Raw genomic sequence first — 19865 nt, 5'->3', positions numbered from 1 at the left:
AAATAATTGTCACTATGTTAAAAGTATAGTCCTTAACTATGAACAGAAGCACAAAATCAATGTTAAAATGGATGGTGGAAATTCTTTTTATTTGAAAACCACTGTCACCATTTTTTAGATTAAAATTTAAATGACCACAAATAGAGTCTGAGTATTCATTTTATGTTTGAAAGTGAAAAACATGTACTTTTGGACTGATTCCATTTTTTTTAATCCATTGACTTATTTGGAGGATAGCTTTGTGTAAATAACAAAGCACATACAAATGGTACATCTGTTTCTAAGAGACTTCCAGCAACTGTTAGTGGAGGGAAAAATAATTTTTATAAACTGTGCCATGGTTTTCCTTCTTTCCTGATTTGAAAGAGGAAAAGAAAATCGAACTGACAGGATCTCATGTATTTAATGTATTCAGTCTGTGTTGTATTTAAACAAACATAGATAGGTGTTACAGCATATATTTTGTCTTTCATTGTAGTTTTAGAGCTGTGTTCTGATTGTCTTCTGTTAATAAATAATTTGATATGTAATAAAATTCACTCTGAATAATCCTAATGATGAAGACATTTTCTACTTTTGTAAATGCTGTCTAACTCTAATTTATTTCCTACGTTAACTATTTTAAGAAATTGGTCAAAAGAACATGTAATTCACATTCTCCTTGATACTTGTTAAAAATATACCAAACTTCTATTCCATTTCATTAGAGTTATTACTCACTTTCTTGGGACTTGAATATTTAGGCTTTGTAGCATTTATGCCATGAATCTAGGAATCTAGAAGAATTTTTTCAGAGTTCAAAAATAAATCTGAAAAATGTCTGATTTCAAGTCTAAAATGAGATCTGCTTTCTACTCCTAAAAATATACAAGTCTTTGTTATATGTATGCTCAATAATTGACTTATTCTTTCCATCTGTAATTTGTTACTTATGCCAAGAGATTCCACCCCTCCATGGGAACTTTAAAATTCCTAACCTCTGTTGAGAATAGTGTGCATCTCATCCATTTCTTCTTAAATCAGGTATTTACTGGATAAAATTCAAAAGAGAAAAGGGTTTGTTTTTTTTTTTTTTTTTTTACTTTTTTGCTTGGTGATGAGGAGTACTTGAACTTCTGTATATTCCTCTAACTGCCGACTAAACTTGTTCTCAGGTTGATTTCATCATTCTCCTTTTTCTTTCTCCATCCATCTTGATTACGTTATTAATCTCAGTGCTTTCTTTGTAATCTTTGTCACCTTGAAATGATTAGAAAATTGACATTTGTAGGAGTAGAGGATGGGAACAATTAATTTTTCTTCCTTAAATGACCAGGAAATGTTGGTTGCCACTGCTACACCAGTCCTCTATCTGTTCTTCAGTATAGTCAAGAACATCCCATAAGAATTCTAGACAAGCAGAATGAATAAAAAAATAGGTGCTTGTATATACCTCTTAGAAGCCTTAACTAATGCTTTTTGAGAAGCATTATTTGATCCTTAAAGGTGTTTTCAATTTTCACATGTTGCCTTTTTGAATACTGGTGCTGCAGGGCTTCTCTTCAGCTCCACTCTTATCTTGCTTTCCCAGCCCCAGTCCTTCTAGTACCATTCAGTAGCTTTAAAATTTTTAGTGGCCATCATCTGTCTTAAGGTCTTAAAGGTCAAGTCTTCAATATGCTCGAATAGACTATCTCTGGAAGAGTACCCAAGAAGTTGTAACAGTGGTTGTCAAAGGGTTGGGGAAGGAGGGCTTATTGGGATAGGAGAAAGGCTTTTCACAATGTAAATTTTTGAAGTTCTCTAGTCTGTCTGTGTATTTAAAAATTACATCAAAAATAAAAAGCACTAAGTGAGAGAGGGAATAGGGAACAAACCTGGTCTTATCTGGCTCCATACCCTATTTCCTTTTTGTTGCACAGTGCTTCCTGCATGTCTATTTTAGATATATGAGCTTGGATGAATAATTTATTCATTTTAGGTCCTAACTATGTTAGCTGAAAAGTACAGTTGACTTTGTTGATTTCTAAAATTATGATAAGTGATCAACATGTGATTAAATATTAGATGCTAAAAATTGAACCCTACAGTTAACACTACCGAAACACAGGAGAACAGCAATAATAGCCCATTAAAATTTAAAAGCAAAGAAATTCTACATAGTTTTTAAAAATCTCACCTAAAATCTGGCTTTATCTAAGCAACTCAACCTGTTTCCTACTCTTCAATGTCCTGAACTTATTTTTGTTCCCATGCCTTCCCTTATTTGTCTTGATTATACTTCCCTTATTTGTGTTGTTAACCCTGGCTCCATAGCTCAGGGGTTAGAGCACTGGTCTTGTATACTTGTTAACCCTCTCTCTTTTGTTTTAAGTAAGAGAAGCCCAACTCAATCCAACATAAGCAAGAAAAAGATGCTTATTTGGTTGGTATAACAAACCGGGAAGGAGGATAGGGCAAGAGCCTCTTTATTTGAAGTAAAGCATACAGTATGTTATTCTTTGGTCTGGCTCTTTCCCTCCCAGAATGTTGAAGGTTCATTGATGTTGTTGTGCATACCTTTTCATTGTTAAATTGTATTCCATGATATCACAATGTGTTTATTTTCCTGTTGATAGACATTTCGTGGGGTTTTTTTTTGTTTGTTTGTTTTTGCCATTTTGAGTAAGGCTATTAGAAGATTTTTAAAAAAAACAGCTTTATTTAGGGGCACCTGGCTGGCTCAATTGGTAGAGCATGTGACTCTTGAACTTGGGGTCATGAGTTTGAGCCCCATGTTGGGTGTAAAGATGACTTAAACAAAATATTTTAAAAACACAGCTTTATTTAGGTATAGTTTACATACTTCAAAGTTATCCATTAAAGTGTATAGTTCAGCTGATTTTAGTATATTAATACAGAGTTGTACAGCCATTACTGTAATCTAGTTTTAGAATAATTCTGTCATCCCCATAATAAACCTCATACTTCTTACCAGTTATTGCCCATACCTCTTCTGTCCTAACCCCCTCCCCCAACTTAGGTAACCGGTATATCATCTGTATTGATTTGCCTGTTCTGGACATTTAATATAATGGAATCATAAGAATGTGGTTTTTGAGATTTCTTACGTTAAGCCTGATGTTTTTTTTAAGTTCATTCATATTGTAACATCTATCGGTACTTCATTCCTTTTGATCACTAATAGTATTCCATTGTATTTGATTTTATTTACACATTAATCACTTGGATATTTGGGGTGTTTCCACCTTTTTTTTTTTTTTTAAAGTAGGCTCATTGCACAGTGTGGAGCCCAATGCAGGGCTTGTACTCACAACCCTGAGATCAAGACCTGAGCTGAAATCAAGAGTCAGATGCTTAACCGACTGAGCCACCCAGGCGCCCTGGTTGTTTCCACTTTTTGAATTATGAATAATGCTGCTATGAGCATCCATGTACAAGTCTTTACATGTGGAATTTCTCTTAGGTAGAAACCTAAGAATGAAATTGCTATGTCATGGGATAGATGTATGTTTGCTTATTTGTTTTTCTTTCATTTTTAGAAATTTGAATATAGTCGACACACAATGTTACATTAGTTTCAGTTATATAATATAGTGATTTGACAAGGTGTATGTTATATGTTCACCACAAGTGTAAGCTACTATCTGTCACCATACAATGCTATTACAGTATCATTGGCTATATTCCTTATGCTGTGTCTTTTATTCTCTTGATGTATGTTTAACTGTAAGGAACTACTGAAGAGTTTTCCAAAGTGGATATACCATTTTAGACTTGTTAGAGGTATAAGAATTTGTGAAATAAGAGAAGTTATTTTTGCATTCCTGGTACAAAGGTTGACAAAAGGTTTTTTTATTATCCTAGCTTTAGTTTCTTTCGCTATAGATGAGGAAACAGTTTCAATAATTATTTGTATTTTTGTATGCCACTAACAGTGTAATTAAAATCAAAATGCTTTTTACAGTAATATAATGATACCTAGGAATAAATTTCATAAAAATGTGTAAGACCTATATTGGGAAAATTACAAAACTTTATTGCAAGCAGGTAAAGACTTAAGTAGAGGAATATACCTTGACTTACTATTATAAAGGTATCACTTTTTCTCAAATTAATCTGTAAAATCAGTGCAGTTCCAACCAGTGAAGTTCACCTGCAAGATTATATTAGTTTTATGTTAGTACAAGATAATATATAATGATACATTAATATATGTAAGATATATCTATATAGATATAAGATATATAAGATAATATATATTTTATATTAGTATAAGATGATTCAATATTTGTACACATTACAAAATGCTTACTACAGTAAGTATAGTTACAATCTGTCACTGTACAAAGTTATTACAATTTTATTGAAAATGTTCACTATGCTGTACTTTAAATCCCCATGACTTACTTATTTTATAACTGGCAGCTTGTACATCTTAATCTCCTTAATGTATTTTACGCACCCACCCCCTCACAACCACCAGTTCTCTGTATTTGAGTCTGTCTCTGTTTCATTTTGACAATTTAGTTTTTAAACTAAAAACTAAAGCACTTCTAAAAAATTAATGTGGAAGTGCAAAGGACCAAAATAATCAAAACATTCATGACGAAAAAGGAGAATTTGCCCAATCATATATCAAGATTTTCTTATAAAATTAATAATTAATACACTAAGGTATAGGCATAATGATAGATAAATAGACCATTAGAACAAAATAGCCCAGAAACAGGCCAACCACCCAACCACGAGTGTAACCTTGATCTATAACAGAGTGATGTGGAATAGTACTGGGTAAAGGATGAACTTTTTAAAAATACATGGGTTTGGGCAATTGAGTATTTTTGTGGAAAAAAGATTAGATTATTACTTCATATCATACATAAAAATTCACTCACAGTGGATTAAAGCCCTAAAAGTCAAAGGTTCTGTTAACAAAGCTTATAGGTGCTAATACAGGAATATTTTTATGACTTTAGGGTAGGAAAAACACAAAACCCACTAGCTTTAAATTGATACATTAAGGACTTCTTTCCATCAAAATATATTAGATAAGTGAAAGGATGATCTTCAGAGTAGGAAAAGATTTTTTTCTAAAATAAGTCATTGAAGAATCTGTAGAAAAGCAAGTACTCAGAAAAGAGGATATTTATATGGCTTAAAAATAAATAAAAAGATGTTCAAGCTCATTAGTAATCATGGAAATGCAAATTAAAACCACAAAGAGAATATTACTTAACCTCCAGTTTAGCAAAAATCCAAGCATCTGATGACTTGTGTGTGTTATGAAGAGGTAACTTGTTACAAACAGTTTTGTTCAACATAGTATTGGAAGTCCTAGCCAGGGCAATTAGGTGAGAAAAAGAAATAAAAGGCATCCAAATCAGAAAATAAAACTGTCACTATTTGTAGATGGCATGATATTGTGTATAGAAAAGGCCCAATAAAGACTCTACCAAAATACCATTAGAACCAATAAATTAATTCATTAACGTTGCAGAATATGAAAGCAATATACAAAAATCTGTTGCATTTCTATATACTAATAATAACAACCTATCAGAAAAATTAAGAGAGCAATTCTTTTACAGTTGCATCAAAAAGAATAAAATACCTAGGCATAAGTTTAACTGAGGAGTTGAAAGACATGTAGACTCAAAACTATAAGACATTGATGAAAGAAGTTGAGGAAAACACAAATAAATGGAAAGATATCCCATGCTTATGGAGTGGAAGAATTAATATTGTTAAAATGTCCACACTACCCAAAGCAATCTACAGATTCAACTCAGTCCCTATCAAGATTCCAGTGGGATTTTTCACAGAACTGGAACAAACAGTCCTAAAATTTGTATGGAACCACAAAAGACACTGAATAACCAAAGAAATCTAGAGAAGAAAAAAAACTGGAGATATCATGCTCACTAATTTCAAGCTGTACTATAAAGCTGTAGTAATCAAAACAAAATGGTATTGGCATAAAAACAAGACACAGTCCAATGGAACAAAATAGAGAAGCTCAGAAATAAATCCACACCTATGTGGTCAGTGAATTTATGACAAAGGAAGCAAGAATATACAATGGGGAAAGGACAGTCTCTTCAATAAATGGTACTGGGAAAAATGGACCACTATCTTATACAATACACAAAAATTAACTTAAAATGGACTAAATACTTGAATGTAAGACCCAAAACCTTAAAACTCCTAGAAGAGGGACGCCTGGGTGGCTCAGTTGGTTAAGCAGCTGCCTTCGGCTCAGGTCATGATCCCAGCGTCCTGGGATTGAGTCCCACGTCGGGCTCCTTGCTGGGCAGGGAACTTGCTTCTCCCTCCACCTCTGCCTGCCTCTCTGTCTGCCTGTGCTCGCTCGCTCTCTCTCCCTCTGTCCCTGACAAATAAATAAATAAAATCTTAAAAAAAAACAACTCCTAGAAGAGTTAGCAAAAAACAAACAAAAAACCACAATGAAATCTTGCCAAGTGTGGTAACATGATGAACTTAGTGGGTGTTATGCTAAGTAAAATAAGTCAGACAGAGGAAGACAAATACCGTATGATTTAACTTATATGTGAAATCTAAAAATATGAGCAAATAAAACTCATAAGTAGAAGATTCATAAACAGAGAACAACTTAGCAGTTGCCAGATGGGAGGGTGGTAGGAAAATGGGCAAAACTGAAGTACAAACTTCCAGTTATAAAATAAGTAAGTTACAGGGATGAAAAGTACAGCATAGGGGATATAGTCAATAATATCATAACACTGAATGGTGACTGCACTTTTGTGGTGAGCATTGTGAAACATAGAACTGTTGAATCACTGTGTTGTACACCTGAAATAAATGTAGCATTGTATGTCAGCTACAATTTTTTAAAAATTCCAATAAGAAAACATAGGTGGTAAACTTTACATTGCCGTTGGCAATGAGTTTTTTGGATATGACCCCAAAAGCAGAGGCAATAAAAGCAAAAATAAACAAGTGGGGCTCCATCAAGCTAAGAACTTCTGCATGCAAAAGGAAACCATCATCAAAATGAAAAGGTAATCTACTGAATAGAAGAAAATATTTGCAAATCATATATCTAATAAGGCATTAATGTTCAAAAAATACAAAGAAGTTGTACAACTCAGTAGCAAAAAAAAAATTCACTAAAAAATGGGCAGAGGATATGAGTAGACATTTTTCCAAAGAAGACATACAGATGGCCAACAGGTATATGAAAAGATGCTCAACATTCCTGATCATCAGGAAAATGCAAATCAAAACCACAATAAGACATCACCTCACACCTGTTAAAAGAGCTATCATCAAAAGGACAAGAGATGACAAATATTGGTGAGGGTGTGGAGAAAAGGGAACCCTCAGGCGTCATTGATGGGAATATCAATTGGTACAGCCACTATAGAACACAGTATGGAGGTTCCTCAAAAAATTAAAAGTAGAACTACCATATGATCCAGCAATTCCATTTCTGGTTATTTATCTGAAGAAAACAAAACACTAAGTGGAGAAGGTATATGCACCCACATGTTTAGTGCAGCATTATTTATAAGAGCCAGGATGTAGAAACAAGTTTTACAATGGATACAAATGGATAAAGAAATTGTAGTATATGTATGTACAATGAAATATTCAGTCATAGAAAATAATGAAATCTTGCCATTTATGAGAACATGGATGGACTTTGGCATTGTGCTAAGTGAGATAAGTCAAAGACAAATAATGTATGATCTCACTTACATGCAGAATCTAAAAAAAAAAAAAAAAAAAAAAAACCTTAACACCAAGCTCATAGTTAGAGAGCCCCTAAAACCAGCTCATAGTTACAGATGAGGGAGTGGGCAAAATGGGTGGAGGGAATCAAAAGTATGTATAGATTTCCAGTTGCAGAATAAATCATGGAGATGTAATATAGCATAGTTACTACAGTTAATACTGTATTGCATATTTGAAATGTTAAATGTTCCCATCACTGAAAAAAAATTGTATAACTGTGTATGGTGACAGATGTTAATTAGAGTTACTGTGGTGATCATTTTGCAGTATATACAGTGAATTGTTAGACACCTGAAACTAATATGGTGCTCTCTGTCAATTACACCACAATAAAAAAAAAAATTAAAAATTAAATTTTAAAAATTTTAATGAAACATTAGTTTTCCAAACCATATAAAATTGAAGATGCCCATAACCCATAACCCGGTATTTTTACTCCTGAGTACATGCTCGGTGGTAATATGTGCTTATGTGGACCACTATACATGTATAAGACTTTAAAGCATCATTGTTCATTAAGATCAAAACATGTAAAGAATCTAAATGTCCATCAACCATGAAATGAACAACAAACTATGGCAAATTTAGTCAATGGAATACTAATCAGCATTGAAAGTGACTGAATTACTGTTGTCAGGAACAACATGATTCCATATAAAGTTCAAAAATAAGCAATATTAGGGCGCCTGGGTGGCTCAGTGGGTTAAGCCGCTGCCTTCGGCTCAGGTCATGATCTCAGGGTCCTGGGATCGAGTCCCGCATCGGGCTCTCTGCTCAGCAGGGAGCCTGCTTCCCTCTCTCTCTCTCTCTCTGCCTGCCTCTCTGTCTACTTGTGATCTCTCTCTGTCAAATAAATAAATAAAATCTTTAAAAAAAAATAAGCAATATTAAACACATTTAGAGATGCATGCATAACTTGACAGGCAATAAAATCAAAGAGATTATCACAAAAAGTTCAAATAATCACATCTCTAATGAAGAAGAAAAGAAAAGCATGGAATCCTCTGGGGTGCTAGCAGAGTTCTATTACCTTGTTAGTAACTTATAAGCATGTCATTTCATAATTATTCTTCAGGCTATATTTATGCTTTGTATGTTCTCAACATGGATAGATCTAAGGATATTATGTTAAGTGAAATAAGTCAGACTGGGAAAGACAAATATGATATGATTTCACTCATATGTGGAACTTAATAAAACAAATGAATAAAGAAACAAGCAGAATCAGACCTGCAAATACAGAGAACAAACTGATGGTTGCCAGAGGAGAGTGGGGTGGGGTATGGGCAAAATGGGTGAAGGGCAGTGGGAGAGACAGGCTTCTACTTATGGAATGAATAAGTTACAGGAATAAAAGGCACAGCATAGGGAATGTAGCCACTGATACACTAATAGTGATGTATGTTGACAGATGGTGGCTACACTTGTAAGCACAGCATTACATGTAGAGAAGTTGAATCACTATGTTGTACACCTGAATCTATAGTTGCGTGTCAAATATACTCAATTTAAAAATTCAAACAACAAAAACTTAGAATTGGACTTTCTTTATGCAAGTATGAAAGAAAAGTTATTTCTTAAAAGGATGCTATTTACAGAAGCAACAAAATATTATAAGGTATCTAAAGATCTAACAGAAGTTATGCAGAAACTTAATGGAACAGATTATAAAATTTTACTGAAAGACAAAGATGACCTACACAGATACAAAGACATGCTGTTTGTGTGGATAAGAAGCTTTATTATAATGAAAGTAACAGTTTTCCCCAAATTGTTTTTGCATTTCCAATGAAAATCTTAAAAGCTCCCCCCCAAACTCAGCAAATTACTAATATAGAAGAACAAAGGCTAAAAAATAGCGAAGAGCTCCTAAAGAAGAACCCATATTTAATATGTTACCTGTCATTCATCAAGATTCCACATATGCAGTGGTCTATTTTTTAATCTCTCTGTATTTTTCAGTGGTTGATTTCTTCCTGTGCTAATTCCACAGTGTGCTTATTACTTAACATCATGTCTTATACGTGGAAAAGCAAGGGACAGTTGTTAGTCATATTGGGAAAAAAACAAATTGGATCTCAGTTTTTCATCACACATTCAAATCTGTTCCACTAGATTAAATACTTCTATGTGAAAGGCAATTGTACAGCCCTTAAAACTAGAAAATACGGAATATATTTGTGATGGTCTAGGTAGGGATTTTTTTTAACAAAAAAATTGTTATACAAAATCAATAATATGTTACGCAATATCAAAAAGAATGTAAAAAGAGGCACAATTGAGAGAACATATTTTCAAAACACAACTCATAATTATTATTCAGACACAGAAAGAATACCTGTCACATGGTTAAAAAGGAGATGGTTGGGGGTGCCTGGGTGGCTCATCCCAGGGTTCTGGGATTGAGCCCCACATCAGGCTCCCTGCTTGGCAGGAAGCCTGCTTCTCCTTCTCCCACTCGCCCTGCTTGTGTTCCTCTCTCACTGTGTCTCTATCAAATAAATAAATAAAATCTTTAAAAAAAAAAAAAGATGGTTGTCTTGTTTTCTTGCTGTCTCAAGGGATAGAAATTTTAAATGTAGTTAAGAGACCTCAAGCATTTTACAAAATCAAGCATTTTTCAAAAACCATAAAAAATGTCTAACTTCGTAAGTAAAATTTTTTTTATAAATAAAAATTTTTAAATTAAAAAAACCCAAAACTCATGTGAAATGACTGTTTTTCCACAAGTAAGTGAAACCATATAATAATTGATCTTCTCTGCTTGACTTATTTCACTCAGCATAATCTCCCCCAGTCCTGTCCATGTTGATACAAAAGTTGGGTATTCATCCTTCTGATGGAGGGAGCATGAGGGATAACATGGAGGACATTAGAAGGAAAGGAAGAGTGAATTAAGGGAAATTGGAGGGGGAGACGAACTATGAGAGACTGTGGACTCTGAAAAACAAACAGGGTTTTGGAGGAGAAGGGGTTGGGGGTTTGGGTGAGCCTGGTGGTGGGTATTAAGGAGGGCACGTATTGCATGGAGCACTGGGTATGGTGCATAAACAATGAATCTTGGAACACTGAAAACATTAAATTTAAAAAAAATTAAAAATGAATATTGTTTAGTGACATCTAATAAAACCAATAAAATATGGAAATAGTAAACACTAAATTCATGTTAACAGTTACTCTTACAGTAGGGCATAAGGTCCTGGTAATGTTCTAGTTTTTAAGTAAAATGGTGCTTTCATGGATGTTCTTTTAAAAAAAAGTCTTACTGAGTTATAATTTACATACTATAAAATTCCCCCTTTGTTAAGTGTATAATTCAATAGAGTAACTTATAATGAATTTGAAAAACTGCAACCATAACCATAGTCCATTTTTAAGATTTGTCCATGTTACATTATAGTATGTGTCAATAGTCCATCTCACTTCATTGCTGAATAGCATTTCATTGTGTGAATGTTGTTTATTCAACAAGTGGTGGGATTTGCTGTGAATATTTCATACATGTCTTTGTGTAGATACTTGTTTCATTTCTCTTAGGTGGATACTTAGTGAAATTGCTGCATTGTATGGTCAAGCTGTTTTCCAGAGTGTACCATTTTTCATTCCCACAAGTGATGTATGAGGGTTCCAGTTTCTCCACATCCCTGCTAACACTTGATATTGTTTCTTGTTTTGATTATAGCCATACTAGTGGGTACGTAGTGTATCTCATTTTAATTTGCATTTTCCTATGACTAGTGATTTTGAGCCATCTTTTCATGCACTCATCAGCCAGTCTTTATGTCTTCTTTGGTGAAATGTCTGTTCACATATTTTGTTCATTTTTAAAGTATGTCATCTTATTTATTTATTTATTTATTTTTTTGAGATTCCTTTACACATTCTGGATACAAGTTCTTTTTTTTTTTTTAATTTTATTTATTTATTTTGACAGAGATCACAAGTAGGCAGAGAGGCAGGCAAAGAGAGAAGGGGAAGCAGGCTCCCCAGTGAGCAGAGAGCCCGATGTGGGGCCTGATCCCAGGACCTTGAGACCATGACCTGAGCTGAAGGCAGAGGCTTTTAACACACTGAGCCACCCAGGTGCCCCTGGATACATGTTCTTTACCAAATATATGAGTTGTAAATATTCTTTCACAGGATGTGATCTGCCTTTTTTTTTTTTTTTAAGATTTTATTTGAGAGTACGTGCTCACACAGGTGAGGGGGAAGGGGCAGAGAGAGACTGAGAACGCAGAATCCCCACTGAGCAGGGAGCCCAATGTGGGGCTTGATGCTAGGACCCCAAGATCATGACCTGAGCCAAAGGCAGACACTTAACCCACTGAGCCACCCAGGTGCCCTGCCTTTTTATTTTCTTAATGTTGTCTTTTGAAACGTAAAAGTTTCCAATTCTGATGAAGTCTAGATTATCTTTTTTTTTCTTTTAGGGATTGTGCTTTTGGTATTCATTTAATAGCACTTGCCTAACCCAGGTCCACAATGACTTATCCTAGAAGTTTTATAGTTTTATTTATTCCTTTAAAGTCTATGATCCATTTTTTTATTGTGGCAAAATACCTCTAACATAAAGCTTACCATCTTGGCCATTTTTAAATGTATAGTTCAGTGGTATTAACTGCATTCATACTGTTGTGCAGCAGCATCACCATCCATCCCTGTAACTCTTTGCATCTTGTAAATATGAAAATCTATACTTACTAAATAATAACTCCCCATTCTTCTATCTCCACAGCCCATGACAACCACCATTCTATTCTGTCTCTATGACTAACTACTCTAAGTACCTCGTATAAGTAGAATCATATACAGTATTTGTCTTTTTGTGACTGACTTATTTCACTTAGTATAACATCTTCAAGTTTCTCCCATGTTATCCATTATTGCAGAATTTCCTTTTTAAGGCTGAATAATACTCCATTGTATACTTTTGCTTATCCATTCATCTGTTAGTGGTCACTTGGGTTGCTTCCATGTTTTAGCTCGTGAATGATGCTGCTGTGAACATGGCTGTACAAATATCTCTGTGACCCTGCTTCCAGTTGTCTTGGGAATACACCCAGAAGTGGAGTTGCTGGATCATGTGGTAATTCTACTTTTAATTTTTTGAGGAATAGTCATGCTGTTTTACACAGTGGCTGTACTACATTCCCATGAACAGTGTGCAAAAGTTCTGATTTCTCCACATCCTTGCCTGCACTTGTTTTCTGAACAGCACCATTCTAATGGATATGACTTGATAACTTATTGTAGTGAGTTTTTGTTGTTGTTGTTTGTTTGTTTGTTTGTTTTTGAGAGAAAGTGCACATGCACGTTCAGGCCAGGGATAGGGCAGAGGGAGGGAGAGAGAGAATCTTAAGTGGGCTCTGTATATGAGGCTCAATTTTAGGGCCCTGAGGTCATGATCTGAGCTGAATCAAGAGTTGGATGCTTAATTCATTGAGCCACCCGTGTGCCCCTCATTGTAATTTTGGTTTGCATTTCCCTAATCATTAGTGATGTTAAACATTTTTTCATGTGCTTATTGGCATTCATATATCTCCTTAGAAGAAATGTCTATTTGAGTCCTTTGCCCTTTTTAAAATTGGGTTATTATTACTATTTTTTTTTTTGTTACTGGTTTTTTTTTTTAAGACTTTATTTGACAGAGAATGAGCAAGAGAGCAGGAGCTTGGGGGAGGGGCAGAGGGAGAGGGAGAAGCAGACTCCTTGCTGAGTAGGGAGCCTGATACAGGACTTGACCCCAGGACCCTGAGATCATGACCTGAGCCAAAGGCAGATGCTTAACTGATGGAGCCACACAAGTGCCCTTTTGTTGTTATTATTATTGAGTTTTAGGTGTTCTCTATATATTCTGAATATTAATCCCTTATCAGATACGTGGTTTGCAATTTTTTTTTCTTTCCGTGGGTTGACTTGGTCATGGTGTATAATTCTTTCAATTAGCTGTTGAATTCTGTTTGCTAGTATTTCATTGAGGATTTTTGCATTTATATTTTTAGGAGACATTGGTCTATAGTTTTCATGTAGTGTCACTATCTAGCTTGGGTATCAAGGTGATGCTGCCTTAAAAATGAGTTAGGAAATGTTCTCTTCTCTTCATTTTTTTGGGAAGAGTTTAAGAAGCGTTGGTATTAGCTCTTTAAATATTTGGTAGAATTCACCAAACAGTCGGGTCCAGGGCTTTTCTTTGTTAGGAGAGTTTTGATTACTGATAAAATCTCTTTAGTAGTTATAGGTCTATTCAGATTTTCTATTTTCATGATTTAGTCTTGGTAGGTTTTTGTTTCCAGGTATTTGTCTGTTTCATCTAGGTTATCCAATTTATTTGGCATACAGTTCTTTATAGTACTTTCTTATAATCCTATTTCTGTAGAACCAATATCCCCATTTTCATTTGTGACTTTAGTAATTTGAGTCTTTTCTTCATGCTTCTAGCTCAAGATTTGTCAATTTTGTTAACCTCTTTGAAGAACCAACTTTTGGCTTCTTTAATTTTCTCTGATATTTTTCTATTCTCTGTTTTGTGTACCTGTTCTAATTTTTACCATTTCCTTCCTTCTGCCAGCTTTGGGTTTAGTTTTTCTTCTTTTTCTAGTTCCTTAAGTTGTAAAGTTGAGTTGTTGCTTTGATTTCCCTTAGCACTGCTCTTGTTGCATTCTGTAAGTTTTAGTGTGGTGTGTTTGGGTTTTCATTTGTCCCTAAGTATTTTCTAATTTCCCTTGTGATTTTGTTCTTGATACATTGGTTGTTTAAAACTGTGTTGTTTAATTTCTGTAATTTTGTAAATTATCCACCTAATGTTGTTTTCTAACTCTTTCCCATTGTCAGAGAATATACTTTGTATAATACTTTCTAAAATCTATTGAGACTTCATGTGTGGCCCTATATGTGGGCTCTTCCAGAAAATATCCCAAAAAGTGCCCTTGAAAAGAATGTGTATATTATTATGGTTGAGAAGTGTTCTGTATGTATTTGATAGATCTAGTTGATTTACTGTATTAAATTCTTTATTTCCTTACTTCTGTCCGGTTATTCTCTTCATTATTTTGAGTGGGGTATTAAAGTCTCTAATTACTACTATTGAACTGCCTATTTCTCCAGTTCTGTCATGTTTTTCTTAATATATCTTTATGGTCTGTCATTGCATATATAAATATTTATAATTGTTATATTTTCCTGCTGTGTTAAACCCTTTATTAAAATATAATGTCTGTCTTTATCTCTTGTAACCTTTTTTGATTTTAAAGTCTCTTTTGACTAATATTAGTATAGTCACTCCAGCTCTCTTTGGTTAATATTTGCACAGAATATCTTTTTCGACTCCTCACTTTCAACCTGTTTGTGTCTTTTGATCCCATATGAGTCTCTGGTAGAGACCATATAGTTGGATGTTTGTTTTTATTCATTCTGCCAATCTGTGTCTTTTGATTAGAGAGTTTAATCCATTTTACATTTAAAGTAATTATGGCTAATGAGGAACTTCTATCAGTGTGCTGTTTGCTTTTTAAATGCCCTATAGCTTTGTTATCCCTCATTTCCTGCATTACTGTTTTCTTTTGTGAGTAGTTGATTTTTTGTAGTGAAATGTTTAAATTCCTTTCTTGTTTCCTTTTGTGTATATTCTTTGGTTATTTTCTTTGTGATTACCATGAAGATTAAATTTAATATCCTGAATTATAACACTCTAACTTGAATTTACAGCAGCATAACTTCATTAACATACAAAAATCTGCTCCTTTACACTGCCATCCCTAGCCTTTTCAGTTGTTGATGTTACAAAATAACATCTTCATACATTCTATGCCCCAAAACATAAACTAATGATTATTTTAAGTGCATTAGTCTCCTAAATTATATAGGAAACAAGATTTGGAGTTACAAGCTGAAGTTACAGTAATACTACCTTTTACACTAATTTTTTTCATTAAATGCATTAATCTTTAAAGTCATGTCAAAAACAAAAAATATGACTAAATGTCATTGTTGCAGTAATATCAACTTTTATAATTGCCCATATATTTACCTTTATATAGATGTATATTTCTCTATATGGCTCTGAGTTACTGTCTAATGTCTGTCCTTTCCACCTTGCCAGGACTCCCTTGGGCATTTCTTGCAGAGCAGGTCTAGTGTTCACAAACAACATCAGTTTTTATTTATCTGGGAATGTCTCAATTTCTCCTTCAAACTTTTTTTTTTTAAAGATTTTATCCATCCATTTGACAGAGAGAGATCACAAGTAGACGGAGAGGCAGGCAGAGAGAGAGAGAGAGAGGGAAGCAGAATCTCTGCCGAGCAGAGAACCCGATGCGGGACTCGACCCCAGGACCCCGAGATCACGACCCGAGCCGAAGGCAGCGGCTCAACCCACTGAGCCACCCAGGCGCCCTCTCCTTCAATTTTTTAAAAGATTATATTTTTTATTTGAGAGAGTGAGAGCATGAGCAGGGGTGGGGCAGAGGGAAAAAAAAGAGAGAATCTCAAGCAGACTCCGCACTGAGTGTGGAGCCAGGTGCAGGGCTCCATCCTAAGATCACAAGATCATGACATTTAACTGACTGAGCCACACAGGCACCCCTCCTTCATTTTTGTAGGACAGTTTTCCCACATATAAGATAATTGATTCAAAGGTTTTTATCTTTTTTTTTAAAAGATTTTTTATTTATTTATTTGACAGAGAGAGATCACAAGCAGGCAGAGAGGCAGGCAGAGAGAGAGGAGGAAGCAGGTTCTCCGCTGAGCAGAGAGCCCGATGTGGGGCTCGATCCCAGGACCCTGAGATCATGACCTGAGCCAAAGGCAGCGGCTTAACCCGCTGAGCCACCCAGGTGCCCCCAAAGGTTTTTATCTTTTAGCATTCAAATATATTGGCCCATGTCATCTGGGCTCCAAAGTTTCTGAAGAGAAATCTGCTAATGGTCTTAGTAAATATCCCTTGTATGTGGTAATTCACTTCTTTTCACTGGTTTTAGGATTTTTTTCTTTGTGTTTGTCTTTTGAAAGTTTGTCTTGTTTTTTAAGAGTTACTTATTAGAGAGAGGGAGGAGAGCTGGGAAGGGACAGAGGGAGAGAATCTCAAGCAGACTCCCTGCTGAGCTCAGAGCTCAATGCAGGGCTCAATCCCACAGCCCATGAGATCATGATCTGAGCTGAAACCAAGAGTCTGACACTCAACTGACTGAACCACCAAGGTGGCCCTTGAAGGTTTGTTTATAATGGGTCTTGGTGTGGCTTTCTCTCAGTTCATCTTAATGTGGAAGCTTCTTTGAGCTTCTTAAATGTTTATACTCATGTGTTTCATCAAATTTGGGAAGTTTTCTGCTACATTTTTTTCCTGTTTATTTTTCCTCCCTTCTGTATTCATCTGTTTTGTTTCTAAAATATCATATATGGGGATGCCTGGGTGGCTCAGTTGGTTGGACGACTGCCTTCGGCTCAGGTCATGGTCCCAGAGTCCTGGGATCAAGTCCCACATCGGGCTCCCAGCTCCATGGGGAGTCTGCTTCTCCCTCTGACCTTCTTCTCGCTCATACTCTCTCTCTCACTGTCTCTCTCTCAAATAAATAAATAAAAATCTTTAAAAAAAATATCATATATGAGTGAAATCATATGGTATTTGTCTTTCTCTGACTTATTTTGCTTAGCATGATATACTCTACTTCCATCCATATTGTTGCAAATGGCAAGATTTCATTCTTTTTTTTTTAAGATTTTATTTATTTATTTGACAGACAGATTACAAATAGAGAGGCAGGCAGAGAGAGGAAGGGAAGCAGGCTCCCTGCTGAGCAGAGAGCCCGATGTGGGGCTCGATCCCCGCATCCTGGGATCATGACCTGAGCCAAAGGCAGAGGCTTTTAACCCACTGAGCCACCCAGGTGCCCCAAGATTTCATTCTTTTTGATGGCTAAGTAATATCCATACACACACACATATACATTCATATACACACACACACACACACACACGCACACATACACATCACATATTCTTTTCTTTATTGATTCATCAGTTGTTGGGCATTTGGGCTCTTTCCATAATTTGGCTATTGTTGATAGTGCTGCTATAAACATTGGGATGCATGTGCCCATTCGAATTAGCACTTTTGTATTTAGATAAATACCTTGTAGTGTAATTGCTGGGTTGCAGTGCAGTTCTATTTTTAACTTTTTGAGGAACCTCCATACTGTTTTCTACAGTGGCTGCACCAGTTTGCATTCCCACTGATAGTGTAAGACTTTTTTACTAAGACTTTTCTTCTCTTTCTCCACATCCTTGCCAACATCTGTTGTTTTCCCGAGTTAATTTTAGCCGTTCTGACAGGTATGAGATGGTATCTTACCATGGTTTTGATTTGTATTTCCCTGATGAGTGACACTGAGCATTTTTACATGGTCTTTTAGTCATTTTTATGTCTTCTTTGGAGAAATGTCTGTTCATGCCTTCTGCCCATTTTCATAACTGGATTTTTTTTTCATTTTTTATGATTTCTTAAGATTTTATTTATTTGACAGAGAGAGAGAGAGATCACAAGTAGGCAGAGCAGCAGGAAGAGAGAGAGGGGGAAGCAGACTCCTTGCTGAGTAGAGAGCCTGATGTGGGCCTCAATCCAAGGACCCTGAGACCATGACCTGAGCCGAAGGCAGAGGCTTAACCCACTGAGCCACCCAGATACCCCGGATTATTTATTTTTTGAGTATTGAGTTTGATGAGTTCTTTATAGATTCTGGGTACTAGCCCTTTATCTGATATGTCATTTGCAAATATCTTCTCTCATTTTGTCAGTTGCCTTTTAGTTTTGTTCATTGTTTCCTTCTTGTGCAGAAACTTTCTATCTTAATAAAGCCCCAGTATTTCATTTTTGCTTTTGTTTCCCTTGACTATGGATAGATGTCTAATAAGAAGTTGCTGTGGCCAAGGTCAGAGAGGTTGCTGCCTGTGCTCTCCTTTAGGATTTTGATGGTTTCCTGTGGATATTTCCGTCTTTCATCCATTTTGAATTTATTGTTATGTGTGGTGTAAAAAAGTTGAGCCACTATTTCTTTTTAAGTTATTTATTTTTATTTATTTGACAGACAGAGATCACAAGTAGGCAGAGAGACAGGCAGAGAGAGAAGGGGAAGCAGGCTCTCTGCTGAGCAGAGAGCCCAGTGCGGGGCTCGATCCCAGGACCCTCGGGACCATGATCTGAACCAAAGGCAGAGGGCCTAACCCACTGAGCCACCCAGGCGCCTGAGCCACTATTTCTTAAAATATTCTCTATGCTCTTTCTCTCTCCTTCTGAGATCCCCTCACTGTGCATGTTGGTCTCCTTGATGGTATCCTAGGCTCTGTTTGCTTTTCTTCATTTATTTTTCTGCCTACATAATTTTCATCGTCCTGTCTTTAGGTTCACTGATTCTTTCTTCTGCTTACTCAACTCTGCCTTTGTCATTTTAGTAGTTGTACTTTTCAAATCCAGGATTTCTTAAAAATCTTTTTAGGTTTTCTGTCTCTTGATATTTCCATTTTGTTCACACATTGTTTTGTTTGTTTTCTCCACAACTTCCTTTTGTTTTTTGAGCATCTTTATGAAAGTTGTTTTAAAGCCTTTTTCTCACATAATTGCAAAAGTCTTTTTCAGGGACAGTTTCTGTTGATTTATTTTATGCCTCTCAATGGGCCATACTTCCCTATTTCTTTGAATACATTGTGATTTTTTTGTCAAATGCTAGATATTTTAACCTAATAATGTGGAAACTCTGGAGATCAAAGTCTCCTCCTTCCTCAGGGAGTGGTGTTTTTAAATTATTTTTGTTTTTATGATTGTTATAGGAGGTCTGTGTTCCAGGTATGAACATGAGGTGTATACTTAATTTCCTAGGTCTTTTCTGAGCCCTTTTCCATGGACATGCACAGTTACTTTCTAATTTTCCCCTTACAGGCATTTGTTTTCGGATGACCTAGTTTTTGTTTTTTGTTTTTGTTTCTTAAAAGATTTTATTTATTTATTTGACAGAGAGAGACAGAGAGGGAACACAAGCAGAGCGAGTGGGAGAGGGAGACACAGGCTTCCCACCAAGCAGAGAGCCTAAAGCAGAGCTCGATCCCAGAACCTTGGGATC

At 35.5% G+C, this 19865-nt stretch overlaps 1 protein-coding gene across 4 annotated transcripts in view; it reads left to right on the top strand.

Moving 5' to 3' along the window:
• Positions 1-19865, top strand: part of GKAP1 (G kinase anchoring protein 1) — a 77622-nt gene that overhangs the window by 32071 nt on the left and 25686 nt on the right. The gene's annotated exons all lie outside the window — the stretch shown is intronic.

The sequence above is a fragment of the Lutra lutra genome, chromosome 13 (assembly GCF_902655055.1).
Source record: "Lutra lutra chromosome 13, mLutLut1.2, whole genome shotgun sequence".
NCBI lineage: Eukaryota > Metazoa > Chordata > Mammalia > Carnivora > Mustelidae > Lutra > Lutra lutra.
This window is presented reverse-complemented; position numbering and strand designations above follow the sequence as displayed.